The 21,188-nt window shown below is 43.0% G+C and overlaps 1 long non-coding RNA gene across 1 annotated transcript in view; it reads left to right on the top strand.

Annotated features, from left to right (window-relative positions):
• LOC147915184 (uncharacterized) overlaps positions 1-17,714 on the top strand; it is a 94,398-nt gene extending 76,684 nt beyond the window's left edge. Inside the window, exons 2-3 of the long non-coding RNA XR_015554487.1 lie at positions 10,518-10,729; positions 12,978-17,714. This is a non-coding gene — a long non-coding RNA (uncharacterized LOC147915184). The remainder of the gene's footprint in view (positions 1-10,517; positions 10,730-12,977) is intronic.
• Positions 17,715-21,188: the final 3,474 nt, after the last annotated feature.

Raw genomic sequence — 21,188 nt, 5'->3', positions numbered from 1 at the left:
GGAGGAAGAGAACAAGAGCACCATGGACTGAAGAGATCCAGATCCGAGTATTTCTCCCTGAGGACCAGGGAGAAAGATGAAGAAACCAGCATCATGGTGTGTGTACTATAAGCACACCACTGAAGATTTAGAAAACAAAGACAAGACACTATAGTTCCATCGCCCTCATAATAACATGATATTAAGCATCTGTGTGGATTGTTTACCCTCTTTCAGCCACAGCACTCATTTACCTCCCTACGGCGCTCTTAAGAAATCAGTTATTTTATTATTGTTGTTATCATTATCATGATATTGTAATTAACATGAGGAAATTGGGCCAAAAAGATTAACCCACCCAAATTTACACAGTTTATAAATTGGGGAGCCAAAATTCAAATCTGATTCCCTTGCTAGCATTTTCTGTGTGAGTCTCTGCATATTTATACAGGTAGTATCATAATGTGTATGTTTTGTTACCTTTTTCACTTATTATGTTATTATATCAATTTAATAATCATTTTTGATAACTACATACTATTTAATTGAATGACGGCACCACAATTTACTTCACATTTTATTATTGCTGAACCTTAAATATTTTCAAATTTTGGAAATATTTTCTATATGACTTTCTTTTATGTCCATATTTAGGCTATTTTCTTAGGGTTAATTTCTAGGAGTGAAAGGATATGAAGGCTATGTTTTCAAATTCTCTCCTGTCAAGAATATGAGAGTGCTCAATTTACCACATTCCTGTTAGCACTGGAAAGAATTATTGAAAAAAAAAAAAACCCAAAACAGAAACCAAAAAATGTAGATTGACAGGCAACAATAAACTTCCTGTTTTAATATACTTTTCTTGATCACTAATTAATCCATTTATTTGTTAAAAACATATTTATCGAACACATTGATTTGGGGATGTATCAGTGGACAAAATAGATAAGTTGATACGTCTGTTTACTAATTCTATTCAAATATTTTTATTAGAAATACCACTATGGCAGCATGTGGAAAGAAGACTGACTAGAGATGAGAAAGATTTGAGGAGGGGAGACCAGGTTTGGATGCTATATTAATAGAACGACTATGATAAGTACTGAGCAACCTAGCCATTTAAAAAAGTGACAGTGAGGTGCATAGAATATACAGTATCACAAGCTCCATGAGTTATCTAGATCTTTAGTTCCAGTGGAATTTCCTTATAATGATGTTATCGAAAGTCCCCATCCCAGGCAGTTAAATTTGATAAGAACTTTGTAGTTAGAAGTGAGAGATTTTCAGAGCTCACCTTCACATGTATTTCCCTTCCAAACTCTTAGTACTGTGGCTATTGTGATGTCATGTTGAAGAGCTTCAAATTGAGGTAGCATTTTCAAGCAGGAGTGATGTGGTTGTGGTGAGAGATGTTGAAATTTGAGTTTTGGTGGCATAAAAGCAAAACTGAGACAACTTTGTCTCAAGGCTTCCCAGGATGGGAGGGGAGATGGCCATCCATCCTCCCATTTCTGGCTACAGTGCAAGCGTCATAGCCAGATGGTTTGTTCTAGAGTGTGGCCGTCACGCGGTTCAGGGCTGCTTGAAAGGGGTCGCACGATCGATTATTGTCATCTTAGAGAAAGGACTGTGATGAAACCAATCACAGTGTATGTTCCCACAGAGCATTATTGGAGACAAAAGTAGTGGCAAAACAGAAAATTTGTTTACTCTGAGGTCACGCGTGCTAGGTATTTAGCGCATGCCTGGCGCAAAGTAAGTGCTCAATAAGTATTTGCCACTTTTGTTATATACATTATTACTGTTTTATTATTAAATTTGCTGAAGTGAGACTTTTTCCTCTCATATTCCAAAGGCACCTAGAAGTGAAAGGGAAAAACGAGGAGCGTCACGGATGAAAGTGCAGGCAGGATTGAGGGGGGTGCTATTTTTAGGATGGGGCTGCTGCTCTAAAGTGCAGAGGAAGGAGCGAGAAGAATAAAGAGGCTGATAAGGAGGGCAGAGGGAGATTGACGGTTAACTGTGTGGAGCTGCTGGAGCAAATGAAAGGTCCTGGACACCAAGAGCAGCTCAGTGGAAAAACTAAAGGAATGTTAGCAAGTCAGGGCTCCGGAATCCCTAAGGCATTTAGCTGCCTCAGGCTAAGCTCTGTAATGTTTTGAAAGCCATAAGGTACTGGTGGCCACGCTCACTGCCACATGCCAGAGGGGTGGGGATTTGCAAATGAGAATAAATTGCTCTATTGCTATAGAGAAATTAAAGGCTGAAGCCAGCTTGGGGATGATGGGTTGATTGACCATTTTTTGTTTCCTTTAAAGCAAGATTAATAATTAAATGTTGAGATTTCAGTTTGTTAACTGCGCAGAGGGGCCGTGCTCTCTGTTATGCACAAGTTGGAAGTTCGAAGATCTGGCTCCTGGTCTGATGAGGTGGCAGGCACCGAGTGAACTGTTACTGCACAGCACTTCCACAGAAGGGAGAGGATGATCTCTGTCTTCCTCTGACAGGTTTGCTGACTTTTGCCTCAGCTGAGGAGGGAGGAGGCGGCATCTGACTGGTTCGTGGGTGCACAGGTTGTTCGGGGCCTCCACGGAGGACTGGCAAGTGGAGTTTCCACAGACCAAATTGTGTCATGGCCAGTCCAGAGCACTGCCAAAGTCACCCAGTCTGTGGTGGTGTCACTGTCGGCCAGTTGATGAGACACTATGGTGGGTTCAGACTTAGGACATTGCCAACCACCCATGTGGCTGGAGGCCAGTCCCTTCGCTTTGCTGCCCTTCAGTTTCTCCACCTGTAAAGTGAGGGACTGGGGAAAGAGCCCCTGGCTGCTAAGTCACGATGTAAATCCACCTGTAGTACGTGGGCCTTGAGAATCAGTGGTTCCACAGAAATGTTGACTGAAAGTGGAAAAGTATGATCTTTTTCAAGTGTATTTCCTCAGGCCCAGGACCAACTATTTGTTTAACCCCTTCCTTACCCCCGTGTTACAGCCTATGAGATTTTTTTTTTTTGCTGAGGAAGTCTCACCCTGAGCTAACATCTGTGCCAGTCTTCCTCTATTTTGTATGTGGGTTGCCGCCATGGCATGGCTGCCAATGAGTGGCGTAGGTCCGCACCTGGGAACCGAACCTGGGCCACTGAAGTAGAGCGCACTGAACTTAACTACTAGGCCATGGGGCGGGCCCCACTATTAGGTATTTTTAATGAGCTCTTCTCCATTGTACAAGTGTTTATCTATTCTAGCTGTGAGCTATTCTAGGACAGGGACGTAATTTCTATTTTAATTTATTTAGTTTGAATAGATAATGGACTTACATAATTCAAAAGGAAGAAAAAAGAATATGGTGAACTCTAGTTCCCCCTGCCACTCATTTCCCCTTCTCATTGGCAACCAAATATTATTGTCGTCTTGTGCCTCTTTCCAGAGTAGTTTTATGCATGCCCAAACAAGTACATATATATTTCCCTTCTCACTGCTCCCAATATCTTTTGTGGAAAAATAGTAGTGTAATATATGCTTTGTTCTGTATTTTCCACTTAATACTATACCTTGAAGCTCTTTTTACATAATATATAATGTTTCCTCAGTCTTCTTTATAGCTGCATGGTATTCCATTTTATGTATATGCCATAACTTACTTAGCCCCAAATTGATAAATATTTAGGTTGTTTTCAATCTCATGATAGTATAAATAATACCATAATGACGAATCTTGTATATAAATGATTTTGCAGGGGTGTGTGTGTGTGTGTGTGTGTGTGTGTGTGTGTGTGTATAAATTTCCAGTAGGAGAATTTTTGGGTCAAGGGATATACGCATTTGCAGTTTCGATAGATATTGTCAAATTGTGTCTTATAGAAGTTTTATCAACTGACTCACAATAATAATTGAGAGTGTCTATTTCCCCCCACTTTCACCAACACAAATGTATACCTTGATGGGAGCCTGAATTTTTGCAGGGGCTTATGTTCTACGATTGGGAATATCAGCCAAATCTATCCTCTTGTGATTGGTATTTGTCCCCCAGCACTGTCTTCAGGCATAAAAGTACCTGCCTCTTACCTCCTAACTGAGGCAGTGGAGTGTGTGTGTGTGTTTGTGCGATGGAGAGAAGTGGTAGATATCATTTAGTGTAATTTGGGAAACACCAGTGGAGTCTCTTTCACCCAGATACGTATCCCACCAATTTAATTTTATTTTTCCAAATTCTACATTTGGATTCATTTCTTTGCTTAAGATTTTGTCTCTTATCAAAACACCAACCAATTAAGTCTTATCAGTCATTTGCATAACCCCCCTGAGCAGTTTTGCTGTGGAAGAAATCAGAGAGAAGATGGGAAGTAAAAGACTCTGAAAAGGGAAGACTGGAGGGCAATATTCAGATAAAGCCTATTTAATAATTTTAGCTACTTCTACTCTGTCATCCGGGACGCCTCTCTAAAGGCCAAATTTGGCCGTGTCATTCTCCTGCTGAATTTATTTCCATAGTCCTCACCACTTTCAGGGTCAGAGGCACATTTGGCACGACGTGCAAGGCCCGTGCTCATCTTTAGAGCTTCTTCTCTTTCAGCCTTGGCCCTTCAAACTGCAGCCACACTTAACTTCGTATAGTATAGCCTCTCAAGTAGGTGATATTTTCTCACCTCCAGGCCTTTGCTCACGGTGCACCTCTATTTGGATGACTTTCCCCACTGCCTCTAGACCTGGTAGTGCCTCAGCTCAGGGACCAATTCCCCTGGGTTTCCTTTGCCATCTTGCCTAGGTTCAACTCTGAGGGCGGTCCTGTGGAATCCTTAAGGCATTTGTGCTTACTTCCATCCGAGTGAAGTTCCTCAGCATTGCAATTGCCCTTAAAAGCTTTTATTTTAATTCCTGTATCTTAATAGCTGGGAACTCTTTTTAGGTCTTTTTTTTTCTTTTTTTCCTGAGGAAGATTCATTCTGAGCTAACATCTGTTGCCAATCTTCCTCTTTTTGCTTGAGAAAGATTTGCCCTGAGCTAACATCTGTGCCAATCTTCCTCTATTTTGTTTGTGGGTCACTGCCACAGCATGGCTGACACAGCATGTAGGTCTATGCCCAGGATCCGAACCTGCGTACCTGGGCTGCCAAAGCAGAGTGTGCCAAACTTAACCACTAGGCCACGGGGCCGGCCCCTCTTTTTTTAATCTTTTTATCTCTAGTGGCCATAGCACAATAGGGACTCAGAATATGTTTTTGGAGTGATAAATGGATGACTTGTCCTTCAGCCCAAGGGAAGAATTAACAGTCAACTGATCAAAAAGAAATATTGGATGGAAGGAACTAAAAATTGAGATAAGTCACCATTTGGATTATTAGACCCTGCCTATTCAAAATCTGACTATATATTTAAAAATATACACTGGCTGGAATCCCTTAAAAAACTAGTGCTAGAGAGTTGTGTTTTACCACTCCCTGAATAGAATCGCTCAGTCATGGGGGTCGACTCGGACTTTCAAACCCTTTTAGCCACAGCTGTCCAAGGTAGATGGTGCAGTGGGGAAGCCATCCTTTAGGCTCGTGTTGATGCTGATCAAGATGAAGATGCAGCCGGACCTTTTTTTCCTTTGTGGTCGGCTAGGGAGTGAGAAGGGAATGGAGGACAGACATGACCCTGCCTCATCTGGCATGGCAGAGACACGGCTGGATGAGTCACTCTGGTCTCTGGCTCAGGGTATTTGGCTTTGAGATGTGGGTTTGAATTAGGGAAGTTTGTTTTCATATACCTAGGCCATGGAGATATAATGCACAAGTAGGTGTCCCTAAGTCAGTTATTGCAATAAGATTTATCGTATGCCTGCACTGAGGGTTGGGATGCATTTCTGCCTTGGATATGAGAGTGGTGTAAGTTTAAGTAACAGAGCTTCGCTTCCAAGTAGACACATGGGACTAGCCCATGCCACAATTCTCTAGCCACCTTTTCCTATGTATTATTACCCTGATTCCTTGAAAATTGATGGGTAGTTCTCCAGACTTATGTGCAACTTATTTGGCTTTCAGTTAAAACTAGGTAAGCAAAGGCACAAAACATTTTCAATTCACAATATCATGGTTTATATAAACCCCACAAGACCTCATATCATTTTGGTACTAGGATAATGTTTTCTTTAATCTCATAAAATATTAGTGAAATTTCTCTGTATTATAGTGTGTGTATGTGTGTGTACATGCATGTGATATATGTATGTGACGTGAGTGGTAGCCAGGATACCTGCTGAAGTTTACAACAGTGTCAGGGTAGGGCTGCTTGACATATAGTCCAGGCTGCTTGACTTTCAATCCTGGCTTCATACGAGCCTTATGACTCTCGGCAAATTATTTAACATTTCTATCCCTTGTGTGGTCATCTGTAGAATGGATTGATGATAATAATACCTTCATGAGATATGTTGAGGATGAAATGAGTTAATATATGTAAAGTGCTTTGGTGCTTGGCACATACTGAATATTCAATTCATGATAGTGATTATTATTATCAACGCTCTACATGATATTGGGAGTGCTTAAGGAGTGAGAAATAGTGTGAGGTGTATGAATTCAGGGTTGGGGTTTGGTGCGGAGAACATGAGCCAGTTCCTCCCCTCTCTTCCTGGAGCAGGGTACCTTAGATGTCCTTTGGTTCATCCAGAGCAGGCCCTGGAGGATGGACCCAGGCTGTGGAAGGAAGCATGACCAGGCCTTGAGGAGGTTTCAGGAGAGTGCAGGTGTGGATGGGTCAAGACAGGGATGGTCAGGGGGCTGGTGCCGGTGCCTCTATTGTGGGGCTGGGGTTCTCAGTGGAAAATGACAAGAGAAGGCAGATTCTTGGGCCTGGAGAAACTGTGAGACTCACGTCTCAAAGGGCCAAGTTTCTATACTCTATAAAGAGCTCTACGAGCCAATTAAAAAAGCCCAAAACCCTATAAAAAGTGAGCAAAGGATATGGACAGTTTGCAGAAAAAAAAGAGAAATAGCTCTAAAGCACATGAAAAACTACTCAGCCCCACTCATAAGAAGAGAAATGCAAATTATAATGACAGTGAAATTTCATTTCACTTTTCACCTATCAGATTGGCAAACATAAAAGAGTTTGATAACACTGAGAAATGGCTCTCTGCCAAATGGTACAACATCTATAGAGAGAAATTAGTTAACATCTATCAAAATGTAAAACGCATATGCCTTTTGGCCTGGTAGTTCCACCTGTAGCAATGTATTCCACATATATGTTCTCAAATGTGTGAAATGATCCGTGTAAAAGATTGTTCATTGAGGCATTGTTTATAGTAGCAAAATTTTCAAAACATCCTGAAAGTCCACTAATAGAACTGCTTAAATAAATGATAATACATGAATTTAATGAAATACTAACAGCTGTAAACAAGAATGAAGGAATACTTTGTTTACAGATATGAACTCTGAGATTTCCTACTTAATGAAAAAGAGCAGAGTGCAGAAAAGCATGTGTAGTAGGCTACTATTTGTGCTTAAAAAAAAGAAAAAAAGACTAGATACATACTTACTATTGTACATATATATGCATATGCATAATATTGATAATAATTTGCCTATCAAGAGGGGAACTGGAAATTGGGGCTTGAGGGATAAGTGAGAGAGAAACTTTCTACTTTGTACTATTTTGTAGTGTTTGAATTTTGAATCATATTAATTCATTAGCTATTCAATCTTTTAAAAAATATAAGTACTGCATCCTGCTCTCTAATATAGCCATTGAATTTAATGTAAAAAAGTGTGTTATGAAATACTGATCAGTGCAATTACTTAATCCCACACCACTCCTGTTCCTTTGACACCCTCCAATATTTGAATAAATTTGATGTCTCAGGAAGATACTATGGGTTTATCTTCTAGCTCCCCATATCCCTGGTGTCCACAGTCAATACTGCAGGACATGCACCTGCCCGGGGCGAGATGGTTGTAGTGGCATGAGCAAGGCTTTGGAGGAGAGAGAGTTGAATTTGAATCCTGCCTATATTACTCTTCGGCTGTATTAACTTGGCCGTGTTGCATTACTTCTCTCAACCTCGGTTTCTTGATCTGTAAAATGGAAATAATAACTGTCTACTGTTGCCAACATGATGTTGACCTTGGCTACCCTGATGTGCCATAGGATTTCGAGTATTTAAGGATCAAAGTCATTAATAACAAGAGCTTTATTGTGGCCCACCGCATCCATGTCCCAACTGGCTTCTGTGCCTTGTTTCACTAACTCATTCGGAAATGACTTGGCCCACTGTTTTCCGGTCCTTACCATCTCCCTGGTGTTGGTCTCTTTTCTGCTTAGGTCAGCCAGTTCTCCCTCTAAGGTACTTTCGATGTAGCCCTAAGAATGTACCTCTTACCCTCTTTCATGTCCAAAGTCTCTGGCAGCTTTTTGGACAGTCTTAGTTATTTTCTCATGGTTGCGAGAAAAAGAGTTCCTTTAATATTGGGGTTGCGGGGCCAGTGTCTGGTGTCTGGAGCACCCGGGACCTGGTGACCATTACGCTTGTCTTGAGGGGATTTGCGCCAGGTGCACCGGGTAGGCTAGTCTCTTCTCTCTCCTCTCGCTCTTCCTCCAGCTCCCACTTACCTGGGGCAAATTTCAGACCCCTGCGCTTGCTCTCCGTCAGCACGAGTTTGGCTTCCTGTGATTTACAGTCAAGCATACTAAAATGTACCTGTGTCTTGCCGACTGTTTACTTAAGCACTACTGGGACCCGTTACCAAGTGACATCAAAGGTGGTTGTTTTACAGTCTCTCTAAGAAATGGTAGAAGGTTTGGGTTTATATGTGTTCAGGTACTTTAATGGGAGAAAAATTCATATATAGTTAATAGCTTAGTTGCTATGGAGAGATAGAATGCTTTTTGAAAAAGTTTCTCTTTAAAGTCACAGATTACTCACTTTCAAGGCAGAGGGAAAACAGAAGGAGGAAAAAAAAAACCCAGACTGTGGTAGGCTAGATTTCCCCCAGATATTACTGCTGCTTCTGTCTCTACAGCTGAACATAGCAGCTGGTGAGTGGGGAGAAACTGGAGAAAGATCTTTTTTTGCCTTTAATCCAGTGTGCTGTTTTCCTGTGCCCGTTTTACTGTAATTCTCAGCGGCCGCAGGACAAAAGCTGTTGACTGATACATGCAATTACGTCCACTAATATTGCTCTCAACTGTCGGCCCTGACTGACAAAAGTGGATGAGGTTTAGTTAAGGTCTGGGAAAACACTCTTTTAATAAAAGCCATTCTCATCTCTATGATCAGCTCCCTCCTCAGACCTTTTCATCTGTTTTCTGGAAAGATAAGACCTGGTGATGGAAAGTTAAAAAGTGGTGGTGAACTTGGACGTTCTCGACGCCACCATTTACCTCACAAAAATTCTCCACAGCCTGTATGTGTGTGCAATTTGCATTTGAAATGAGGAAAATCAGTTTGGGTCTTTGGGCAGGGTTTTCCCAGAAAGAATAAGAGGCTGTATTAGAAAGTTAAACCAGATCTTTATTGGTTTCAGCCCTCACTCAGTTTTTAGGCGAAAGAAAGCCTGCAGGAGGTGTTTCCCTCAGGGTCCTTCCAGGGATTGCTGTGCTCGGATGCTCCAGTTGCCCGTGGAGGATGTGCACAAGCCGAGCTGTGTTTAATGAACTGTAGATGGAAGCCTTCTCCTTCCCACGGATGCCACGCTGCCTGTTGTACACTCACAGAGCACTGCAGTCGGAAGAGGGGAGCTTAAATCCTCATGGGGAGCCCCCGGGCAGCCCCGAGGGAGAAGAGAGGCATATCTACTCTAGCGAGAAGCTCACCACCTCCCCTGCCCCCTGCCCATTCTTTGTTTAAAAGAATTCATAGTTCACACAGAATGAGGATAGGATCACATAAGTGAGGAGACGCCCTATTTACCAGTGTGGTTTGGAAGACCGAAGGGGAAACTATGGGAAGAAGTCCTCATAAAACCCGAAAACTGTGTGGATTGGACTGTGTCTCTGTCTTTTGAAAGGCCTGCTGGTTGTTCTGAATGCAAACTGCTGCCGTGGTGCAGACTGAAGGCTGTGCTCTAGGAAGGCTGGGCAGCCCCTGGCAGAGTCCTCCCCGATCCCGTTGATGGGTGGGAGCATGAGGAGGGGCTGCGGCTGAAGAGGTTGCAGTTGACTCACATGCCCAGAAGGGAGCTGGTTTAGGTCCGAAGGAAGTCTGCTCCCTTATCAACAGTAAGGTGGCTTTGTCCTATCAGTTTTCCCCCATGTTGGCACCCAATTTTCACAATACAATGTGTAATGTGATAAGAAACACACATTATTAATAGTACCAATAGCGTGGCAGGGTTATTCTTACGCAGTTTTAATAAAGAACAAAGGGGCAGCTGCCCATGAATTATCTAGGATTTTAGAACCAAGACGAGATGTAGTCCTCTCTTTCGAGTATCTATAGACTCTTTACTAAAAAAAGCTTCTTTTAGAGATAAACCTGCTTTCCATCTTCACCCCACCCCACCCCCATTGATATGGAGACTATGAACCAAGTTAACAGCTCGTTTGCTTTCTGTAGGGATCTCAGAAACTGTCGGCCGCGGTCAGATGGGAACAAGAATCTGACTCCACAGACATATATAGCCCTCCAGCTGTGTGCCAAGAAACGCACCTAAATCTGGGAGAGTGTAACACAGGAGAAGAAAAAACTTATTGCCCAGGAGCCCCCGCCTAGGGAGAGAGACCGAATTTCATCCGAAGGTGGTGAAATGCCGAAATGCTACAAGGGAGGTGAGTGCCATGGATCCATGGAGTAAGAGGAGGAGATACTCAAGCATGGCTAGGTCAGGGATGGCTTTCTGGAATAAAGAGATGCCCCAGCTGGACCATATGAAATGAAATATCTGTATTTTCTACTCAGGAAACGGAATAAGTGGCAATTGATTAATTCTGGAGGGGGTGAAGTATAGAAGTGTGTGTGTGTGTGCGTGCGTGCGTGTGTGTGTGTGTGTGTGTTTGTCCTTACTCGGGTTTCAAAAGAGATAGTAAAGAGCTAACGTTTAGTCCCTTATGCATTCTCCTAGGAACATTTGAGGTCTAGCTGGCCCCAGAGAAAGGGAGACAGAGGCAAGATGGTGGCCATTTAGGGAAATCAGAGTGGCCGCTGCAACTGGGACTGGCTCTCCACTCCAGATACTTCCTCCTGTGGTTCAGCGCTAACTGCAAGGCAGGCTGAGCTTTTAAACTAAGTGACTATTTCCTTGGCATGCTTTACAAGTACACAAAGGCCACTGCTCTACGTGCAACGGACAACAAAAAATTGAATGAGATGCAGTGCCTCCCTTAGAGCACTAACGCCCCAGTAACGCAGACAGGCATGTAAGCAAATAACGGCTTTATGGTGAGATTCCATAGGGACAGGAATAGGGCACTGCAGGGGCACAGAAGAAGGGGATGACCTGGCTCCAACTTGAATGATAATGAGAGGCTCACCTGCTTTCTCTGTTTGTGCTTATAGCCAGTGATCACACTGTGCTTTTCCCTACTAGGCCTGGCTCTAAGTACTCTGGACGTAGCAACACATGTCATCTTCACAACCCCACATGAGGACACGGAAGCAGAGAGAAGTGCCCAAAGGCACGTAGTTAGGGCTGGGACTTGAACCTGGGCTGCCTGGCTGCTCATCACCATTCATTACCCGCCCTCCTATGGGGAACAAGCTCCATTCTGGTTTTTCCTTGGGGAAAGGCTACTGTCTCAGTCCATGGTCTGATCTGGCTTCTGAGGAGGAGAAGGCAGGGGAAACTTCTATACAAGGCGTACTGGGGAGGAGGTATCTTTTTTTTTCAGTTGTGGAATCTTGCCCCCACTCCCCACCCTGCCATGCACAATCACATGTGAGCTCACACCTACACAACACAACACTGAGGCCCCTTCCTAGATATATTAAATAATCATCTCTGGGAGCAGACTTTGAGCATCTGAATATTTCCTTTTTTAAAAAAAAAAATTAAATGACAATGCAGACCCAAAGTAAAAATTAATAGCACAGAAAAGAAAGTCTTGAGTACCCCTCCCACCTAACCCTCAGTCCTTGTCCCCAAAGGCAGACGTTTCTAACAATTCCTTGTGATCTGTTTCCTTCCAGGATACAATGTTTGCACACACCCATCTGTTATTTTTTTAACCTCTGTAGACAGTTGTGATGAATAGATGGGTGAGAATCTTTGACCTGGGCCTGCTCTGCCTTCCTCAGAGACGCATCTTCTATGGGGAAGGAGGGCCGGAAGAAGGAGGCTTGGGAAGCAGGGAGCTTTCTGAGTAGACCAGCAGACAGGAGATCCAAAGGACAGAGCCCAGAGAGAAGCTACTCAGGGCAGCAGACTGCCTCAGAGTGACAAGAGGTGATAATTCCTCCAACACACATTGAGGACATAGGAGCTAAGAAAGGCACAGTGGCAAGACAGTCAGAATGGAGTGAGGATCGATAAGGAAATGCCTTCCACAAAAGACTTGAAAAGTCTCAAAAATGAGAGGAAAGGGTCTTCTGGGTAGAGAGAATGGCATGGGATGTGAAGGCTTACTCATCCATTCATTCCAGGTATTTTTTTCTTCAGTCCTTTGGGAGGCAGTAGGTGTCAGGCCACCCTGGATAGCAAGGGTTGTATATATAGTAGGTGTGGTGACCATCATACGAGAGGCAGAGGGAAGAGAAGGTGAAGGAGACATGTCCTCACGTTCAGTCTCTGGGGTAGACAGACACCCAAACCCAAGTGCAATGCAGTGAATGTTTTCCTAATGGCAGGGAAGTGGAAGGTGTGTTGTAAGGGTGGAACAGACTAGAAACTCCTGGGATTTCTTTTAAGAACCAAAGCAGGACCTTGTTAGCCAGAGTCTTGAAATAGGTCATCAGTTTTTAGTCACCGGATTCTGGAAGGGGTCCAAACTGTACTGTCACAGACAAAGTTTGGGGATATCCGAGGTTGGGTTGACTTGGGCAAACACGTGGTTATAGTTCTGTGGTTTGTTTGCTTTCCAGAGTCTCCACGAGCCGCACGAGGAAACAAGTGGCGCACCTGTATACCCGTTTGCCAGCCCTTCCTCTTCGAAATGCAGGCTAAGTCTGAGTTAGAAATCAGAGCCTCCCTTGAGTTTTATTGCTTTCAGGACTTTTACAATTGCTTTTCTATTGTCCCAATAATACATTTACGTTTTCAGAAAACAACGTGTATCTGGAAAGGGTCATTACGTACTCAAATCAATTTTTGAAAAATGAATCAGAAAGAAATTTTCATATTGTATCCCAGACTAGCTCAGGTTGAGTTCCAGAATTTTTTTGCTGAATGGTCGTTTTGCAGTAGGAAGAACTGTGAACCTTTTTTTTTAAGCTAGAAGGTCTTTTGACAGCCACCATTTTGCTTTTTCTCTTCCTTTTAAAATTCCTACTGTGTGCCAGGTGTGGTTGTCGGCACTGTGTCTTAGCAGCAGCACTGCAAGGGAAGTATTTTGTTCTTGGCATTATTTTACAGATGAGGAAACTGAAGACACCAAAAAATTTAGTATCTTACCTTAGGTCTTCTTGTTCTGATAAGTGGTTAGGCTGGTATTTGAACCTGCATGACTCCACATGAAAGTCAACCCTCTCAAGCCTCTGAAGTCCTAAGGTCACTCGCCTCCTTGGTTGCAGATCTTGGAGCCCAGGTCTTCTGAGTTTGTGACTAGTGTGCTTTGTATGACAGGAGGGTCACCCCTGGGCTGTGGCCTCTGCCTCTAGTCTCTTCCCTTTTCAATGCATCCTGCATACAGTCACCCCACAACCTGCTCCCAGCTCCCCCAGTCCCCAAATCCATGCTTGTGGTTTCCCAAAAACTACAGATGATGGTCCCAACTCTGTCCATCCTGATCTCTAACAACTGGCATGGACCCCACAATCCAGCCATGTGGAGCCCCTACAGTCCCCTGCGTGAATAAGATACATGCTTTCCTGTTTCCGTCTTTATTCACCATTTCCCACTTGTTGGCATACCCTCTTCTTGCCAGATCTACAGGTCCAAATGTCTTCCAGGTCCATCATAAATGCCACCTCCTTCATGAAGCTTGTGAGGTCCCAGAATTGTGTAGGATCTGTCGCTCCTGCTGAGGGATAAGAGACAGTGTGGGGGAGAAAAGGGAAGGGAGAAAATAGGTGGAAATCAGGATGGTAGACGTGAAGCTTGGAGATGGGTGCAGCTCTGGATGACCCCAAGGCTAATCAATAGCCGCAGAGTTGTGGCTTATTGAGTGCTTACTGTGTCTTGGAACAGTGTAATGTCATCATCTCCTTAAATCCTCACAGCAAGTCATCAGGTTGCTGCAGCTGAGATTCAAGCCTAGTTCCGCCTGAAGTCAAAGCCAGTGCCATTCCTTGCTGTTGTGTTGTCTCCCAAGACAGTTGATGGTGGGGCAGCAAAAGAGTGGAGCAATCCTCAAAATGGAGGATTAAAGAGGTGAAACAAAATTGGGGGCATGGACTGAGAATGCAACGAGGGACTGGAATTGCAAGAGATGAGTGAGGGGCATGGCCAGAGTGGAGCTCTCTTAAGGCTTGTGGCCTTCGGTCCCTGGACCCTTTGTCATAAGGAGGCAGCTCAATTGACAGTGATCCTCTGGGCACTGGGGACCACACTCATAGCTTGTACATCTTGCTTTGTGTTTTAGGGCTTCAGGTTCCCAAGCTCCCTGAAAGCAGGGACTGTGTCTATGCCTTTTTAAAGTAGAGACACAGTCCATCCTACCAAGTGGCCACATGGGAGGCACAGAGAAGCAAATACCTCAGTCTGCCCAGGGATGTGGAGAGGTTTCCTAGAGAAATGAAGGGTCCAGGTAGAGAAGGGGAAGGGTGTGGGGAAAACTCAAGGTAGAGGGCAGGGCACGTGTTCAAAGAAGAAAGCTGGGAAAATTATGGGAGTCGTGTTTAGGGATGTGCCCAATGTGCAAGTCAAGAGCAAGCAGTGAGAGGAAATGAGGCTGGAGAGGCCGCTTGAGGCTGGACATAGATGTAAAAGTCAATCCTCCACCCCATATGCCTCCAATCCACCCACCCCAGACTACTCCCGTCTCCCTACTACTTGACACACTGCCTTGATTCTGAGCCTTATGTAGGCCCAGGATACCCTTCCTTGCTCATCTAAGGAATTCCACTCATCTTTCAAGGCATTTTAGACATGTGTGCTGTGAGGCCTGCATTGGCGCTCTCAGAATTCACTGTCTCCTTGGAAGTGTCTTTTCTGCCTCTCTGTTCTAACACTGGTCTCATTGTTTTGTCTGTCTTCCTTACTATTCTAAGAGTTTCTTTGGGGGGAAGAATTTTGTCTTCTCTTTGCATCCCCAATGCTAGCACATAGTAGGTACTCAGCACATTTTGTTGATGGGATGACTCCAGTCTAGCCTTCATGTGTTTTTCAGGCAAACAGAGTGAGTGGTCAGAGGGGACCCGTGCCTGGGGGAATAGAGAGGCCTTGCCCTACTTGCTGTGTGAAGTCTGATGAGGGCTGCTCATTGTTATGGCAGGCCAGCGTCCTGCTCGCCCAGACTCCCTTCAGCCCCTGGTACCTGCCTACCAGGCCGTGTAATTTCTCTGCATTTTTTCCCCTTTGTCACCTTTTTTTTCTTTCCTGCAAGGAGTGTAGCAAGCCCTCAGGAGTTTGATTATATTGCAAGATGAATAAGATATTTGAATTATGCTATTTAAATGAGCCATCTCAACCCTAGTGTAATTGTTCACCCCCCGTCACACTAAACGTGATCTACATTTCCAAAAGAGTGCTTTTGGCTTGAATAGGGAATTGCTGAAATTGTTGGGTTCCAGTCCTCAGCGGCTTATTATTTGCATCACAGGGTGTGTCTTTTGTTTCACATCTGGGCAGATGTTGACTTTTAAATGCTCACTCACCAGAGCTACCAGAACAAGCTGTATATATTTACAGAGAGAAGTTGAACTGATTTTCTGGATGTGTGTATGTGTGTGGTGTGTGTAGAGAGGGCAGAGAGGAGCGGCAGAGCGCAGAGTGGTGAAGATGATGATGTCTGATCTTGGCTAAGCAGTTTCTCAACATATAGGAGAGCTTAAGCTGAACAGATTTAGATTTTGGATTTCTTGTCTGAAATCTCCTTGCTTCGCATCTCCTTTTTGAGAGTTCTGTTCGTTCTTAAAATTCAGCCTGCATTGGTATTCTCAATTTGGATCACCCCGGTGGCCCTGATATGCCTTAGCGTTTCTTCGTCTTGGAGCTGAGCTGTAGGACAGGATTCTTACACTGCCCAAATGGAGTGGGGCACATTTCCCTTCACTGTTCATTTCTTTTAATGAAGAGAGCATCATTGATTGTCAGACCATCAAACATAACTCCCAAGGCACTTCTCAAAGTTTGTCAAGGTCTCGGTTGGGAACTGGTGGTGATGTTGTCTCAGACACTTCAATTATTCAGACTCTGTGAATTTGAGTCATAGCCCACTGGGCAATGACCACACTGAGATAAAAAAGAAGTAAACTTTCCAAATTAGGGGTGAGCAGTATTCCTACAGTGATAGATAAAGTCCAGTGTTACATTCACTCAGCAGATATTGTGTGCCCAGCAATCAGGCATATGCTCAGGGGCTGGTAACACGTGAGAAACAGATCCTTGAGGCCCACAAGAAGTTCACAGTCTAGTGCGGTTGACAGGCATGCAAATGGTTACAATATAATGGAGGCATGTAAGAAATGCTGTGCGAAATTAGGAGAGCAGAGTCTGCTTGAGGAGATTGAGCAAAGTTTTAACAAGGAGGAGGTACTTTTGTTGGAACTTGAAGGATGAGTAGTGGTGTTTACCAGGGTGAACCACTTAGGGGAGGGTATTCTAGGCAAAGGCTTGGGTGGCTAGAGCTTTGTGTATGGTGATGAAGAGGAGGCAGTTGGAACATGAAGGACCTTGTCTGCCCAAATATGTATGTTTTACACTGTAGATGTGTTAGTATGTGTTCAGCTGCAAGGAACAGAAACCCCCAACACTACTGACTTAAACACTAAAGAAAATTTATTAGCATATATAATATGCTCAAAGGCAAGGAAGTTCCAAGATGGCTGAATTCAGTGGCTCAACTCTGTCATTAAGGACCTAGGGTCTTTCCACTTTTCTGCTCTGCCATCCTTGGCATGATGGTTTATCCTCAGACTTGCTCTTCTGCTGATCACAAGATGACAGAAAAGGAAGAGAGATTTGTTTGTTTTTCTGTCTTGATGTGTGTCTTTTTAATCAGTGAGAAAAACCTTTCTTAAGAAGCCTCCCTATCAGACTCATCCTCATGCCTCAGTGGCCAAAATTGCACCACATGCCCAATCCTAAACCATCCACTGGCAAGGGGAATGCAACCACCATAACCAGCTCAGACCAATCTTGACTCACCCCCTGGAGGAGTAGACCCACTTCTTCTGATGTACATGGCCAGGTAGAGGATACTGGAACAAAATTGGGCTTCTGATAGAAAGAAGGGGAAAGGGGAATAGTTGCTGAGTTGGCAACCAACAGTGTTTGCTACAGTAGGCGAAGAGAAACTATTATAGACGATTGAGCAGGAGCTGGCATGATCAGCTTTTCATGTTAGAAAAAATCTCCCTGTCATTAATATAGAGTTTAGTTTTATAGATAGAAAAACTGAGATCAAATGGAATAGTCTTGTGGAAAGTCAAGCAATTGATCAACGTGTATTTGGAACTGGAGCTAAAATTCTCCTTGAGCCATGCCCTCTATCTTAAGGGTGGGAGGGGGGTTCGGGGTGGGAAGATGACTAGTGCAGAGTAGAGGCTTTCCATCCTGGATTTGCCAAGAAGTCCTTTATGGTACTGTGGCAAGATGCAACCACTTTTCAGTCCAGAATGTGATCCACTCAGAAGGGCTCTTGTAATCCTAGAATCCTAGCATATTGGAGCTGGAAGTGATCTTGAAGTCATTTAGTTCAAGACCTTTATTTTAGAAATGAGGAAACTGGGACCTAGACAAGCGAAGTGACTTGTTAAGTTCCTATGTCTGGTACATGGCTGAGCTGGAACCACACCCACAGATTTTCCTAACTCCCAGCCCTGTGCTCTTTGTACTAGGTTCTCAGGACCATCTTTTATGGAGGTTTATGCGTGCATTCAGGAGTTCTGAAAAGGCTCTGCAGACTCTCTTCCTATGTTTTTATTATCCTTGACAACAGTACTATTGTTGGAATTAAAAAAAATAATAATGCTTTGGTTTCTGTAAAAATGGCAACAATACTGCTAGGTATAATGTTTAAGCTCTCTTATTATTCATCTATAATATGATCTTAGCGTGAATGTGTTCCTCTGGTTTTTTCTTTGAAGCAGTTTTCATGGGGAATGAGGATGAGACCTTTGGGGCCCTGGGAACCTGAGAGGAAAGGAGGCCCTAAGATGTGGAGTGGGAGACTTGAGGGCTCATTACTTTGTTGAGGGCTTTTCCTGTGTCAAAAAGCCAAAGAAGATACTAAATAAGAACCTCGGTGACTGAGACATTAATGCGTGGCAATTGGTATGCTGGTGTGAGGTGGAACCTCTGTCAATTTTTCTTGGTGACTCAAACATCCATTCACGGTGAGCCATCACACTGTGTCTCCACTCTTTCCTTTGGCCTTCAATGTATATGTGCCCGTTCCCCCCAGAACATATGTAGTCCTACCTAAACTTTTACCCAGAAACCTCTGAAAATGCACCCTTGTGGACAGAGCAGTACTTCGAACAGCAGGCACAAAGAAGAAAAAAAAAAAAGCTTAAACTAAAAATGGTTTCAAAATCAAGATTTTACTGACAAAATGCTGTGTGCAAATCACGAAGCTTAATTAAAGACTGACCTGTAAAATGCATTTATTTTAACATTGCTTTTGAAAATATTTCTAAAGTATATTAGTTTACTTTTCTGGTAGTATGCCAAACATTATAAAACTGTTAGTTTCAGACGTAGATGGTGAATAAAGATTGGGCTGAATCTGTATAGACAGGGCATCCTTGGATATTGTGTAAAAGATGATCCCATTTCTGTAAAACAAATAATGCAAAGAGAAAAAAACCCTGTATCTCTGTGTGTGTCTGTATAGGACTATTTAAGCCTGGAGAAACATGTGGAAGGATATCTATGAAGTTGTTGACGTGGGTTACTTTGCTGAGCGGTGCTGATGTGGGTGGGAGAGGAGGGCTGGGCCAAGCCATACAAAATGTAAGAGGAAAAAGGGACTGAAAAGGCATGTATATAATGCTATTTATGTAAATTTATCTTTATGTGTGGAAATATATACGAAAAATTGAATAAAATACTTTTAAAAAGTGATCTGGGAAATGAGAAAACAGAATTGACTCTAATTCTCATGTGCATCTACAATTATAATATGCTTCAGACGTTTGGCTAGATTGCAGGTTCATTAAAGGGGCTTCAAACTTGAAATTTTATGGTTCTCTCCATTAAAGGTGCTAAAATGTGGCTTACAGTGCTGTTCTACTTTATATTTTATTCTACTTTCATCTACTTGTTATGTAGTTTTTCATCTCATTTCATTTCATTTTTGCCATCTTTGTATCAGTAAGGCTGAATTATAAATGAAAAGTGTGTATTATAAATGTAATTATATATATTATAAAATTATATCTAAGTTTGGTTCAAAATTGTATATGGTTTGTTCTACAGTATGAATTTGGTCCATTTAAAAAAATTCTCTAGTATTTCTATGATGTCTGACTTAAAGGAGCCCCTCAAATTATTATGGAGAAATCCCTGAAGAAGCTGGTGTCACCTGACATTTTTAATCACAATCTTGCAATCCCCTTTCAGAAAGTGTGCCTAGTGGACTGTAACTGCTTTGGGGGGATCTCAGTACATTCATTTGGCACTTTGCTGGTAGAGAGCCTAGAGGCATTCATTCCTGTCTTCCCTCCATCCCCACCTCCACCATCTCTCAGCACACACAGGAAAGCCAACACCATTTATTAAGCACTTATCATGGGTCAGATACTTCCCTCACAGTAAACCAGCAAGGGTAAATATTTTATGCCCATTTAATAGATCAGGAAACTGAGGCCCAGAGGGGTTAAGTGATTTATTCAGGGGTAAATGAACTGAGCCAGTTTTAAAATCCTGGGATCCTTGATTCCATAGGACAGTTTTTTTGTTTTTTGTTTTTCTCTTCCACTACTCAAACTCAAAAAAATCGAAGAGTTTTCTTACCCTGAAGACTTTCCCTTCCTTTGATTCTTCTGTCAGCCACTGCTTTTGAGCTGTGGAAGAGGAGATGGGAGACAAAGAACAGAAGGGGAAAGACAAGGACAGTCTCTATCCACTCAAATGCCTGGTTTTCCTAGGAGAAGCGACTGTTCTGGAATAGCTCAAACTTGGGGTAACCTCCCTCTAGGAACCTCGTTCGTTCACTCCTGGAATCAATGCCTTACATCACTCACCTGGCTTCCCGAGTATTCTGATCTTCCTAAGGCCATTTCCTTCTTCCCATGTTTGGGAAGGGAGGAATAGAACTTGGAAGTGTTCAAAGACACAAAAATGAGAATAAAATGGGGGGAGGGGGTCTTGACGTGAGCAGACTAACCTTCTTTCCTAAATCTTGGCTCCCTAAGGGTAAGCTTCCTTTTGTTAAGTAACAAGAGTTGAAAGAAACTTCCAGTAAAAGGGACTCTCACTATAATCTGCTATGGCCTACCATAAAATGGAAATGAGGCAATGTGGATTTTTTGGACCACTTTGGACCCTCCACCAACTCTCAGATTCAACTGAGTACAAATGTATTTGTTGTGTTTGTTCCCCTTTGATACCTGCACTTTAAAATTAAATTACTCTTTGAGTTTGTTAAGGGGGAAAAATCCAGGGTGCCTATTTGACATTTTAAGTCATTAATTATTGGGTAAGTTTCATCAATTGTTTTAGCAGAAGCTTTTGTTTGCTTCCCACATATATAAGATTTTTTTTTTTTTTTTACTTTTGAATGGGACAAAATAGCAGAGGACTAGTTTTTACTCCCTGTTGGCTCAAGCAGGAAACCCAAGCCAGACTCTGATTCTTCCATGTTTGATTGATAACTTTGAGAGCGTCTAGCCAGGTATTCAGAGTGCGATCTAGCAGGAATCAGCTGGAGAGTGTGTGGCAAAAGAAACCGCACAGCAAGGGGCCCAATCACATTTTTCACTTGTTACTGAAGAATTTTAGGATAAGTTGATGCTTAACACATTGCAATC

This window comes from Ceratotherium simum, chromosome 15, assembly GCF_057802395.1.
Source record: "Ceratotherium simum simum isolate JZ-2026a chromosome 15, ASM5780239v1, whole genome shotgun sequence".
NCBI lineage: Eukaryota > Metazoa > Chordata > Mammalia > Perissodactyla > Rhinocerotidae > Ceratotherium > Ceratotherium simum.
This window is presented reverse-complemented; position numbering and strand designations above follow the sequence as displayed.